General features: G+C 28.6%; 1 pseudogene; it reads left to right on the forward strand.

Moving 5' to 3' along the window:
- Positions 1-10,722: 10,722 nt before the first annotated feature.
- On the forward strand, positions 10,723-15,080 carry LOC104728234 (wax ester synthase/diacylglycerol acyltransferase 1-like; annotated as a pseudogene).
- The last annotated feature ends 247 nt before the right edge of the window (positions 15,081-15,327 follow it).

A 15,327-nucleotide genomic window follows, 5' to 3' on the forward strand; every position in this document is an offset into this window, starting at 1 on the left:
TGTCGAATTAAAACTTCCATTAAAACGACGCCGTTTTGTCAGTAACAGAGTGATTAACGACATAGTGACGTCTGTTAGTAGGTCAATTATCGGATTTAACGTCATGTCTTTTTTGGCTTGGTCAACGAAACTTCATGTTTAAAAAAGCTAATCAACAAAAGTTGATGTTTTAAATGGCGTACAACAAAGTTCATGGTTTAAATGACCAAAATTTGAAAGTTCATGGTTTAAATGATAATTTTCCCGAATATAAATATATTCATTTGAAGTTTTTTTTGTTAACTAGGAGGAGTTCGGGCCTGGGCCTTAATCTCCTCATGGCCCGGGACCAGCCTTTGCTAATACCTTATGACATGACATAAAGCATCTTTCCCACTAGAAATCGAACTAGGGAGCATATGGATCCAACTCCTGCACTTAAACCACTAGCCTACTGCACCGGTGGTAGATTTTAGTTTTTCAATAGAAATCATTGAATATAAATATATTCATTTGAAGTTTTTCAATAGAAATCATTTGAAGTTTTAAATATAAAGCTATATAAACGTCATGCTTATTTTACAAATTTATACATAACATATATTTCCTAGTGTCGTAATAATGTTTTCTTGGCAAATTAAACAATATATTAAATGGTAACAAAAAATGACTTAAAAACTTCATTGGAATAGTTGACAATATTCTAAACTTTTAACCCTAGAAGAGTTCACTCCATATTCATATCCCATGAAAACATCTTTTTAAAAGTATTAACGTCGAATGTCGATCTGGCCTAATTATAAATATCATTCAAATATATCGATATCCCACATTAAATGCAAATATACAAAGTTTCATAAACATTTTTACTGCTATGTCGCTACTACGGGTTATCCAAGTGCATCACCTGCCATAATAGAATTTCTGACCAAGTCAAAAATGCTTAGATGGTGAAAAGGTTAATCCCGGCAGTGAATATCCGTTCATTAATCTAAGTTACATATTTTTCTAAAATATCATATGTTATTTTCAGATGTTAATTTTGTGATGCAACCTCAGTTTCGTATTTTAAAAAATACATAGTGTACTTTAGATATGCTGTTTCTGTCTATGTTTTGAGTTAAAAGCATTTGATAAAATTGATGAAATCTCAAACTTATTTTATATTTTACTTTTTTTTTTATCATGTTATAGAATTGTAGCTCTAGTCGATAAATATGCCTTCTGAGATATACAACACAAATCACATGTCATTTTTTATAACGGCTTACATATCATTTTTTCTATATTTTGTGACCATTGATTTTGTTTTTTTAGATGGATTATTTGTTCAAGAGTCTTTTTCATAGTTTTCCCAAAAAAAAGTGTGATCCTTACTATATCTTCATTTTAGATAAAAACTTTTAAGTTGAGTTAAGTAATAAATCTTTTATTTTTTTTAAGTGAAAATTTTATAAGATATATTTGTACTATATGTTTCTTAGAAACTAATGTTTCACTTCACTTCAATTTTATTTTTATGTTTAGAATTTTATGAATACAAATTTTTTTGTCAACACAATTACATAAATTGTCTTTTTTACTCCACCATGCATTAAATTTTTACTTCCATTTTAAAAATCATTAACCCATTCTAAATTTTGGAATATGATCATTTTTGGGTTAAAATTTGAATAATAACTTTATTACTAAAACAATTTCATAGTATTATTTTCACTATTTATTTTTCATTTATATTACTTAATTCATTTTTATATAGTTATTATTTTTATTATTTATAAAAAATATATTAATATTAAAAAATATTTTGGTAGAAATTAAAAAATAATATATTTAATTTTCTGCATTGATAAAATAAGTATTTTTCACTGTCTTCTTCAAAATAACAGTGGTAATACCACAAAGCCAAACTTGCTACTTCCAATGGTGTAGACAGTATAGAACCTATCTAATAACTAGAGGACTTACTCTCTAGCTTTTTGACATTTATCACTTCTAATATTTTCCATGTACCATCTTATTTTTTAGTTATTACCAATATTTTTGATTATTCACATTATTTTTTTCACTTCATTGCAAAAAATAAAAAATAATTAAATTTACTACTTTTCCATTTTTCTTTTTCTGAACAAACATGTTATAATTTCAATAGAGAAAGAGTAAAATACAAGACAAGTAGGATAGTTTAAGAACAAAATAAGAGGGCATTCCCCAAAGTTTAAAGCAACAAGACAACAAAGATAGATAAGGACAAACAATAGTAGGAGCTTGAGAGCTATGGACCAAATGCTAGCTAGCATTATGGAACCTGTGAGATCAAGGCATATCGATGCTACTTTCATAAGCAAGTCAATGGAGGATAAAATGGTCACTGTCTTGATTCGAAGACTGGGTGGCGATGAAACGACCAAAGCTGAAGGTTTCACCGAAATGAGAAGGACTACTCGAGGTAGAGCTTTGCCAAAGGTTCAAGCAAGGTTGAGAGTGCTATGGAAACCGGTCACTACAATGGTGGTTGCGGTTTTGTGGTTGGGTGAGGGTTGCTTGAAAAGGTTGCGATAATCACTACTTCTTGGAGCAGAGGTCATAATGCCACTATTCTTCAAGCTTAAGTGAGGGAACTTCAAAAAGTTGATGAATTGCAGTTTGGAAAACATATTAAGTGGGCGAGATAAAGAGAGGAGGCTGATGAAACATAGGTAACCCCCAAGATCATAATGCCAAGTTTCAACAAGCTTTCCCCTTCAAGAAGGTCATCCCTAGGTGATTCTAGTAACATGGTTCTCAAAGGACTCTAAGAATAGACTAGCAACAGAGTTGGCTTAAGATTCAATAGCAGTCTCGTACTAATGAAATCCTTAAGCTAAGCAACTGTTGACTACGATGGGATAGAGTGGAGTTCAGACCAAACCTAGTTACATGCTGACGCTGAAACAGTCAAAATTTTGGTGATAGGTAGGATAATGAAGCTAGCAAGGGATGCAAACATCAAAGATAGTCCAACTAGCGGGTCAGATTCACTAGTAACAATCAACATTGCAGTCCTCCAGACCAAACTATTCAACTGGCCTCGACAAAAGTAATTTTCAAGCAAATCAGAAGCATCCAGTGTTCTGCTACCAAGGAAACCTCGACTAGACCAAGCAGGGTAACCTGGTACTAACAATTTTGAACTTGATATGAAGCTATAATCATCGAGTCTAAGGATCTTCCAGATCGGGGAATGAATCATAGTTTAACAAAAGTAAACTAACATCCAGGGTTATGAGATAAGAGTGAAGAGTAAACCTGGACCAAAAGGGTAACAAAGGAGAAACAGAGGATGCCGAGGATGTAGATTTCTTTGTCAAGATCTTTCTCGGCTCCAGCGTCAAAACAGATCCCCGTCCAGCTGTAGCGAAGTAAAACACTTGGTGAGAGCATTTTGATCCAAGGAACGGAGAGATGTTGTAGTTGACAGCGAGAGGAGACGGTAAGATAGATGAAATCTGAGTTTAGTGGGGCTTTCATGGATCTTAGAAATAGTAACATGTGGCTGGGAACTCGATGGAGCAAGCTCACCGAGGAGAGTCACCGGGTGCGGAGGAAAGGAGGGAGAATGAAGTTGAGGCATGCTCGTAGGTGAGATTTGAAACCTTAAAAGGCCTCCGATGAAGCTGAAAAAAGATCCGAACAGACTGTAGGGACAGAGGAGGCAGCAGAGATGTAGAGACAATGGCCCAGCGACACCGATCGGACTCGGCGCCGCTGGGGAAGCATGCCTCCGTGGTTGTTCTAGAGAGAGACTAGGGCAAAAGAGAGTTTCTAATTAAAAAATTATATCCATTTCCTTTTAATGTTTCCCTATTTTTTCCATACTTTTCAAACCAATTTGATGTGGAGCACAAAAAATTATATATGAAACCTATAGTTTTGTATTTTTTGACATCAATTATATTGCAAACAAATTTAAGCAATCATATCTATATTAACATTTTTTGAAATATATTTTGTGTTCTACCCTTTAAGTTATACTTATTCATAACATTAATCCCTACAAAATTGCACAAAAAACAATAAGTAAAATATGGAAAATCAAAATCAATTATACTAATAATATGTCTAGAAGTCAAAAATATCAATTAGATTCTTAATTATCTCTACAGTCAATTTTTTTTTTAAATTAAAAGATTTGAATATTTTAGATTTCAAAAATCTAAATAATAATATTTTACACAGTCATTGTCGATTGTTAATATTATATCTATTTACTAACTGATTTTATCTTTTACATAAACCATATCATTCTCTCACGATTTTGATTTTTTAATATGGAAAAACTTTTAATCTAAAACTTAGATTTGGTATATAATAAATGTTGAACAAAATCCTAAAATATAGCAAATAGAAACTAACTAAAACAAACACAACTATTTTATTTGATATTCCTTATGTAAATAGTAGGTCTGGGCAAAATACCCGGATCTGAAAATCCGATCCAAACCCGATCTGAACCCGTAACCGAAAATTTAAAATACTCAAACGCATTCTAAATCTTTAATTCAAAAATCCAAACCCGAACCCGATCCATACCAGAATCCAAACGGATATCCGAATATATATAGTAGTCATGATCTATGTGAATACCATATGTTATAAAAGATTTATTTATGTTACGACACTAGGATCTACCCCGTGGTACACCACGGTAGCCCTGAGACGGATCCAGATATCTAACCATTTTTAGTGTATCCAAATCCGGATCTGTATCCGGCGGATACTTCTAATAAATATCCGAATCCAGATCCGTGGATACCAGATATCCTACTTCCGAATATCCGTCCAAAAATTTAATACTTGCCGGATATCCGGATTCGTAATTGTAACAAGCCTAGTGTAGCCCATTACCCGATGATTTAATTGTACTGCAGATGGTAGATATTTATAAGGGAGTAATATAACAAATATATTTGTCAAGAGCCGATGTGGGAAGAGAGAATTGCAATATCCCACATCGGCCACTTGAGAAAAAGCAACCTCTCATCTACTTCTACTCCTTTCTCTCTCACTCCTCATTTATAATTTAATACCAATTATTCACAATGTATAATTAGTAAAAAATTAATAAACATGAGTTGGAACTGGATACGGATATCCGGGTCTTAAATTATCTGATATTTAGATCCGAATCCGTTTTTCGCGGATAACACATTTTGTTATCCGGATCCGTATCCGGTTTTCCGGATATCCGATTTTTTGAAGCGGATATGAATGGATACCAGATCAGATAGCGGATACCGGATAATAAGTCCCAAAGCTAAACCACGGGACAATTGTTTTTTTTTTTCTGTTTCTAAATTATTCTTCCACTTTTAGTTTATTTAAATTGGCATATGCTTTAGTGTAGCATGAATATTAACACCCTGTAAATATTAGAATAAATATTTCATATGCTGAACTATTAAAATAATGTTATGAACTAACGAAATTGTAGAAAATACATTCAAGATTCTCGCCAGTCATGGTAGTATATTGGCGTCATGAATGGAGTACTTTCACCTGAATTATCCAAGATGTTTTGTAAAGACGTACGTTTCTCAAGTAAGCAAATGAAGTAGCTATCTCAGATTTATAGTAGCTGTGGGATTTTAACAAGGTAATTAAGTTTTCTTTTGGATGTGGTGGTGTATGTATTGTCTGGTGAATGACACACACACATATATATATATATATATATATATATATATATATATATATACTTTTCAGGGTTGTAGGTAGGGTTTTCACATCTATATTAACATTTTTGAAGTATATTTTGTGTTATGCCCTTTAAGTTTTGCTTATTTTTTTTTTACAACATTAACCTCTAAAAAAATTCCAAAAATAACAATAACCCCTAAACTCAATTACTAAAATTTCTTAAATCGACCAAAATTTGTTATGTTTATTGCCATAAAATTTTGACAACATCTATACATTTCGATTTTTCCAAAAACTACTATACCCATTAAAGTTTTATTCCCATAAAATATCCAAAACTATCTTTAGAGATGGTATAATCTCTCAAATTTAAATGATACAACCGATTTTCTATAACAAAAATTTATAATCCCCATAATTATTTTAATATTAATAAAGTTTCTAAAAACGAGAACCCAAATTTTGAATGATTAGAAAACCAATATTTCCAAATATTTAACTTTAGCAAGAAGAAATACATTTAATTCAGTATATATCTTCTTGAGATGCTGAATATTGTTCCGCAATAATATAAACAACTAAAATAGAAAAACACTTAAATTTCTTTTTTATTGCTCTAGATCTTAAGCTTGCTCACCAATTTTTACAAGATTTGCTATCAAACCTAATTCTAGCCTTAATATGTTACTCTATAAATAACCTTAAGACCAAAAATGCACCAACTCATAAGAAACTTTACCTTTCAAACAAATCTTATATACACCTTCAATGGACAAATCTTTTTACTCTATATTATTTTGTTTCTGCAATTTAGATCATTGCTGGTTTTTAGACTCAACTCAATGTTAACACTTTTTTTTCCTATTCCAATAGCTGAAGAAAGGTATGTGAGACGAAGGTTAATATCAAACAAACAATTTTTTTAAGGTACGTTGACTTTTGATTTTGGGGAACTAAATTATTTGAACACATGTTTTTTTTTATGGTATGATCACTTTTTATTTTTTACCAACACAAGTCCCTTGCATGATTGTACTCTAAATTGGTTTCCTGTTTTCTTTGTAGGTAAGTGAAGAAAACGGAAAAGAGACGAAGGAATAGATAAAATTAAATATTGTATCGCTTTTTTCTTTTTCAATAATCTTATATTCTGTACTTTTGTCTAATTAACTAAGAATTTGGTTTCTTTATTATAATTTTTAAGTTAATTTATAATTTAGCAATTTAATAAATTGTGTGATTTTAATAATTGAAAAATTCAAACATTTTTGAATTACATTTTATGTTTAACCTTTTTAGTTTTGCTTATGTAAATTTTAATTTACAATCTTAATCCTACAAAATTACACAAAAATAAATAAGTGACATATGGTAAATCGACCAAAATCAAAAAAGTTTTGTTCCCATAAATTATTTTGAATTAAATGCTCTTTTACTTTTAAAAATTAAGAAAGATTTATTGTATCTATATTAAAAAAATTGAAATACATTTGGTGTTTTACCCCTTAAGTTATATTTATTTAAAACCTAATTTCTAAAACAATTGCACAAAAAAACAAAATCAATTAGATTACTAAAATGTCTCTACCGATTTGGTCTATAATTTCCTAAAACAATTTATATATTTAGAAATTTATTACACTTAATAACATATACCAAAAATATATATACAATATTTTTTTACCTTTAAAAACTCTAATATTCAACAATAACTATACTGTTTGATTTGAACAATTAAAATCTTTAATGGTTATTAATATGCTGATAAAAAATAGAAACATAATTATTTCACGGGTTAAATCTAATAAATTGGAGTATTTATAATATAATTTAACCCACACTTTTAAAGAAATAATTCTTTCACGGGTTAAATTTAAAAAACATTAAACTTACAGGTTAAATTTAAAAATACTAAAAAATATAAGAATGTAAGAATAGTTTTTTCACGGGTTAAATCTAAAAAGCACTAAAATTTTCAATTTTGATAACCATAAGAAAAAATTCGATAATGTAAAAATGTAACATTATTATAAATAAAACTAAATAATTGTCCTGTCATGTCTACGGTATACAGCTGGTCAAATTTTAGAATTAACAATCAAAATACAATTATACAATCTTAAACACTAAACAAAAAAAAATTAACAAACAAATACAACTTTTTTAAGAATTAATTTTTTTTTGTTATATAAATATTATCCTGCAGTTTACCGGGGGTTAAAATCTAGTTTTGAGTGGTATATAAACTTGATTCGCAAGTTTAGAGTATATCTTTTATGATTTTGTTTGTTTTGATTATTGAATATTGTTAATGCATATCCTTATCTTGATTTTAGTTAGGATTTGATTTATGTAATTCCATCATCAACAATATATGTATCCATCGTGATTGATTAATTGATTAATATTGATACTGAAGTTAATATTGCATATATTTCAGGAATAAGAATTTACCAAAATTTGTATGTCAAAATGGTTAACCCAACCCAACTCAACTCATTATCCAATGAGTTTAAAGTTAAATGAGTTTATGAGTTGACTCGACTCATTTAATAATTGAGTTGGATCAACGCATGAATCCATATAGTTAAATGAGTTAGATGATTAATTGGGTTAATCCACTACAATATAAATTATAATTAATTTATATCATTGTTTTCACCATCATCATTATTATCACCATCAACATCACATAACTTTAAGTGGAAATCACGGATTTGCATTTTTAGCGGGGAAATTACGAGTTTACATTTTGGCGGAAAAATTGTGTTTTTGAGATTTTGGCTAGAAAATTACGGGTTTTCGTTTTGGTGGGAAAATTACGGATTTGGGATTTTGGCAGGAAATTACAAGTTTGTTTTTTTTGGTGGGAAAATTGTAGGTTTGGGATTTTGGCGGGAAATTTACGGATTTGCTTTTTTGGCAGAAAATTGTGGATTTTTCATTTTGGCGGGAAATTTACGGGTTTGCGTTTTGGCGGAAAAATTGTGGATTTACATGTTTGGCGGGAAATTTACGGTTTTTTAGCGGAAAAACCGTAATGATGATAATGATGGTAGTATGATGATGATAGTATGATAGTAGTATGATGATACTATGATAGTAGTATGATGATAATGATGGTAGTATGATGATGATGATAGTATGATGATGGTGGTAGTATGATGATGATGATAGTATGATGATGTTGATGATATTAGGTTGATCATGTATGATGATATTAGGTTGATCATGTAGCAATTGATGGGTTAGTGGGTTAACTCATAAACTCATTATAACCAAACTCATTTGATTCATTAACTCATTTAATCATCAACTTATTTAACCCATCAACTCATTAGGGTCAAAATTTTTAACTTATTAGGGTTCATGATTTGAGTTGAATTAAGTTGAATCATTAGTCTTGACCCATTTTGACACCCTTACATGTAACTGTTTTTAATTAGTTGCTATATTATAGGGATGTTGCAAGTGTAATACGTGTAAGATAGATATGTACGTGCAAATCTAATTAGTTGCTATATATTTGGAAATCTATAATTAATGTTTCTAAGAAATCAAAGCTCATATATTTGGAAGGATCCAATTTTTGTAATCGGTTTAGAATTAACAAAAAACCCTGACCCGATGAAATGATAAATTATCCGTGTAACACCAAAGTAATGATAATTAAATTTATCTTTATATTGGTTATCAAAGGTGATCGATTTTAAAACATATATCCGTTTATAAAATTTCAAATCACATCATATGTTGAAAAAAAGTCTAAAATTTTATTAATTTTATGTATTAAATAGTAATTCAAATAATTAAATATAAGATTAAACAAAAGTGAAAGGAGAGTTATATTTTAATCTAACATATTGCAAGTGAATTAGGTAGATAGATTTTAGGAAATTTGAAATTAATGTTAAGGAATTAATTTAGTTGTAAGGATCGTAGATAATTTAGTTGGGACTTGTTTGGATACAAAGACAAAAAAAGACGGCACAAAAATGTACATCAGAAATGTTAAGATTGATATTTTATTTTTTTTTTGCTTCTAAAAATCTGGTTTTTGATAACAGATTTATTAGATGTACTATATAAATATAGTGACAACAAATTTGTTTTAAGTTATATTTTTCAAATATTATTTTATGCATTATATTTTTTTATAAAACATATTTTGAAATGTCTTTAAATATCATATATCTAAAGCATATTATTATACATTTAAATTTTTTTAAATTATATATATTTTTAAAATTTTAGAAATCATATTTTTATACATAATTTTATTTTTTCATAATTCATATTTTAATATTATTTTAGTTATATTTTCATACATTATATTTTTTATAAAACTTATTTAAAATATATTTTTTTAAACACCATATTTGTAATTCATATTTTTATACATAATATGTTTTTAAACATTTTTTTTGTATATTGTATTTTTAAATCATATTTTTATACTTTATATTTTCTTTAATTAAATTTTAAAAAATTAAAATTAAAATTTTGTGGATGTATTGTCTTCCTACATAGAAATTGTGTTATTCTAATAATTGGACAGAATATAATGTTAATTAAGTAATTAATTACCAAATTTGTGTCGAACTAATATATTTTTACTTTGTTTTTTTTGTTGTCAACCATTTGGATATAATATGCCGGTCTGTTAGATAAATCCGTACGTTTGTAGGAAGTAGGGCTTTCTGGTATAATGGTGCTTATACATAAAAAAAACTTACATTTGGCCGCTTTACTAATTGCACTACCCTATATTTTCACTTTTACTATTCATATTTTTAAATTGTTAAATTTATTGAATAAAAAAAAGTTTATCAATAACAGAGAGAAAAACAATTTATCTACGAAACTGACACAGTGACACCACAACGCGTCAACACCCTAGCCCATTCCCATTCATTATTCATTATTGCATTTAATGATAATAAGTAATAAGAAAAATGATAATCATAACATGTAAAAGACGGGTACAAAAGCTATACTTATCGCTGCTAAAAGCAAGTGTAGAATAAAGCAACAGTTAAAAAATCTTCGAAACAAGGTTTAGAAAAGGGAAAAGACATGGCGAAAGAGGAGCTCGAGACCGTACCGATGGAGCCACTTAGTCCGATGACGCAGTTGCTCAATGCACCAAGTTTGTTCATTCTGATAACATTTGGGTCTAAAACTAAATTGAACCCATTTGCCATTGTTGAAGGCATCAAGAACACATTGATCAAGGCTCCCCGATTCTCTAGCAAGCAGGTAAATAAACTGTCAATAAAAAACCAACAATTATTATGTGAGTTTGAAGTTGAATAGAAGTAGCTAAACATATATACTCTATACACACATACATAGTGTTTAATGTAAACTCTGTTTAACTATGATAGCAAAAAAGCTTGAATACCTAATCATATAATTAGTTTTTAATAATCTTCTTAATTTTGGTTTATAGAAATTGAATATCTTTTTAGTTACCTTAGATTAGATTGTGTTGTTCTAAAATAATCTTTCTTTGCCTCTTTCTCTTTACATAATATATTTGTAACATGTAAACATAGGTTAACTTTGAAATATATGTGTGTAATCAAAAATATAAAATATTCAGGTGATTGACTATAAGAAAACGGAAGAACAGGTCTGGATTCCTGTTAATGTTCGAGTAGAAGATCATGTTATTGTTCCAAATCTTGACCATTACAACATAGAAAATCCTGATCAGTTCATAGAAGACTACACTTCCAGCATTGCTAATACTGCAATGGACATGTCAAAACCACTTTGGGAATTTCATTTACTCAGCATAAAGACATCAAAGGCAGAATCTGTGGTTGTAGCAAAAATACATCATTCGATAGGTGATGGAATGTCACTTGTATCCCTTTTACTTGCTTGCGCACGGAAAACATCAGACCCCTACGCACTAATTTGTACTGCCGCGACAACAGCAAAACCCATAGGTTCCTTTGTCTCGGCTTGGTGGTTGGTTGCTGGGTTTTGGTTTATGATAAGAGTTACCTTCACAACTATTGTTGAAGTTTTTAAGTCTCTTCTTACAATGTGTTTTCTGGGGGATACCAAAAACTCTCTTAGTGTTAATCCCAACGGAGTTCGATCTTGGAAAGTTATCCATCGGACAATAAGTTTTGATGATATCAAGTTTGTGAAGAACGCAATGAACATGGTATACATTAATTATCATTTTGTCTTATATTGATCATTCATTTCGTTTTCTTATACTAACTAGTAACTACTCCATGATATTTATTTCTTTTTCGCAGAAGGTTAATGATGTTCTTCTTGGATTGACACAAGCAGCTCTTTCAAATTATTTGCGTACACAATATGGTAAATCTAAAATTCCTTCTCTTTCCGAGTAGTATTATCCTTAAATGATAGTTTATATAAGCATAGTCTCAAAGCTTAATAATATGGTAAAAAACTCTTAATTATATTTTTAAAAAACTTTTAAAGTATAAAAGAAAACTTTCTTATTTAAGTATGAATAAAACATGGGTGTGTTCCTTATTCACATCTCTCAATATAATAAAACTGAAGTACACGATATTTTTTTTGTAGACTATATAATATATATATTTATGATTTTTTGGTTATAAACTTGTAACATAGATGTATCATGATATACGGATTAGTCTGATTTTTGGTAAGTAAGGATAGTATGGATTTAGTTAATTATAGTAACATATAAATCAATTATAGGTAACATTTAAAAGATAAGGAAATCTCTCAACCTAATTAAAACAAAAATATGTGATTCTTCTTTCACATTTATTTTATTTTATATTTAAATTATTTTAATTTTTTATCTAATATATTTAGTTAATAAAATTTATAATTTTTTCTGCATATGATAAAATTAATTTTTTTTTAAACAGACATATATTGCTCAACTGATGAATAAAAAAATATACAAAATGCCCTACATCACCTAAGAAAACTAGGCAAAGATTCAAAGTCATATTAATAAAAAAGAGACCAAAATGATTCTGAATACGAATGAGCAGAAACCTTGATTTATCAGGCATTGAAATTAAAAAATTTATGCATTTTATTTTGGTTCTTTATTTTAAAGAATTTTAACTTTTAATAACTTTAAAATTCAAATGTATAACTTTTTAAAAATTTTAAAGATTATTAATATTTCAATTATTAAAACATTTATCTTTTTATAAAATGTTTAAGATATGAATAATATTTAAACTTTATAAGAAGTTCAAAGATTATAAGTATTTCAATTTCTAAAATAATAAAATTTATTCAAACATTTTAAATTTTAGTAATATATAAGAATTAAAATATCACATGACAGGTTATATGGCAGGACATGTTTGAGTTGATATTAATAGAAAATTAAAATGTCATTAATTCGGTGCTACAGGGATAAAATATCATCTCATTATTTTGTGAACTTTTTAAAAACTTTAAAGATAATTAATATTTCAATTATTAAAACATTTAATTTTTATAACTGTTTAAGATATTAATAATATTTAAACTTTATAAGAAGTTCAAATATTATAAGTAGTTCAATTTCTAAAATAAAAACTTTATTAAAACATTTTAAATTTTAAAAATATATTTAGATTTTTATGAAGTTTTTTCTGCGGTGTACAACGAATTAAAATATCACACGACGAGTTATATGGCTAGATATGTTTGATTAGATATTAATAGAAACTTAAAATGTCATTAATTCGGTGCTACATGGATAAAATATCATCTCATTATTTTGTTAACAATATGAATATTAGATTAATAGGCGTATCCAATTAAATCGATTAATTAATACTGTAACAAAATAATTAATATACGGTATAGTGTAGGTTAAGTCATATAATTAACAATCAAAATACAATATATAATTTTAAAAATTAAACAAATCAAATAAAATTAACAAACAGAAATTAATATTTTATCAAATAACTTAAACTGTAGTGTACCGAGGGTCAAAATCTAAATCTACTAGATAGATCTTACAAAATATATGTTATTTTCATAAGTTATATTCAATATATGATTTTATGGCATAGTATTTAAACAAAAGAAATAAAATTTAAAATAAATAAAAAAATTAAATATATAACACTTTAAATAAAAATTATAAAATAAATAAAATAATGTTAATCCGTGCTCGAGCACGGTCATAGTGGTTTGAAGATTGCGCTAACCGACTTATTTACACATGTTATCCAGTAATAAAATCTAGACAATAAATACTAGTCAGCTACTAAAACACTATATGTTTGATATTTCTTTACTAATATATATAATCTCCGTAGTGATTAGGTTTCAAATCCCACGAGAAACTAAATTAGTTTTGTTTGATATACATCATTAAAAATAGTTATAATATATATATTTTTAATTTTAGATGGATATACAATGGCCCAGAAGAAACAAGTCTTAGAAAAAATCCGTGTGCGTGGTGCTGTAGCTGTAAACTTAAGACCAGCGAAGATAGAGGTTATAAATAACACAACTACAATTGATACATAACAATATTGTTATAAATAAAAATGTAAGAGTTTAATAAAATATGGAAATGTAGGATCTCGCTGATATGATGGCGAAGGGTTCAAAGTGTAGATGGGGAAACTTCATAGGTGCTGTTATATTTCCATAATGGATTCGATTAGAGAATGATCCCTTGGAGTACCTCCGATGTGCCAAAGCTACTATGGATATGAAAAAAGTCTCTCTTGAAGCTTTTATTTTCTATGGAATCATGAAATTTATCATGAAATGTTTTGGTGGAAAGGTAAAATACGAAACCGGTAATTAAGATCCACATCCAGTTTAATTAGAAGCAAATTGCTAACTTTTCAAGTGGTAGAGACCAACAGGGAGTACAAGCTATTGGAAACAGGATGTTTGGTCACACAACAACGACAATTTCCAATGTGAAAGGTCCCGATGAAGAAATAAGTGTATTTGGCCATCCAGTTTCATATCTCGCAGGAAGTGCAATCATTGGATCACAAGTAAGTACCTATGTAATCTTTTTTTCCTTAAGTATATACATATATAGTAAGTCAAATAATATACCCCTCTCAAGGAGTGTTATTATTTTTCTTTTTAAGAAAAATCGATGATATTGATTAATTATTGCTTATATTTGATTATTGTTTTGAAAAGGCTCTCATCATCCATTACATAAGCTACATAAACAAGATTGCCATCAATCTAGCCGTTGACACAACAACGATTCCAGATCCACATAGTCTATGTGACGATTTCGAAGAATCGCTCAAGGAAATGATATCTGCCATACAGGAGAAAGGATTTCATAAAACGGAGGTTTGAAAGGTATGCATCAGCAGATCGATGTTTGATCCCAAGTTCCCAATATTATGCAATATATATGAAGTTTTCTACAAAATGTAATAGAAAAAATTATGGTGACGTCTAAGTTGGCTTGTTTCGTGTAATGTAATATATACTATGTCTTATATGAGTTATGAACAATTGGCACTAGAAAAATCAAAAACAAACTATCTACCTTAACGTTTTTAAAGTATGTTTTTGTATACTAATGAATCGGGTCAAAATCAGAATATAACCCGAAATTATTTTTCCGGATTTTCTTTAATCTTCTCTTTCATTTTTTTTTATTTTTTGGTAGTGGACAGGGGGATTAATCCCCCGTAATTT

This window comes from Camelina sativa, chromosome 11, assembly GCF_030686135.1.
Source record: "Camelina sativa cultivar CO46 ecotype springtype chromosome 11, ASM3068613v1".
In the NCBI taxonomy this organism is placed as follows: Eukaryota; Viridiplantae; Streptophyta; class Magnoliopsida; order Brassicales; family Brassicaceae; genus Camelina; species Camelina sativa.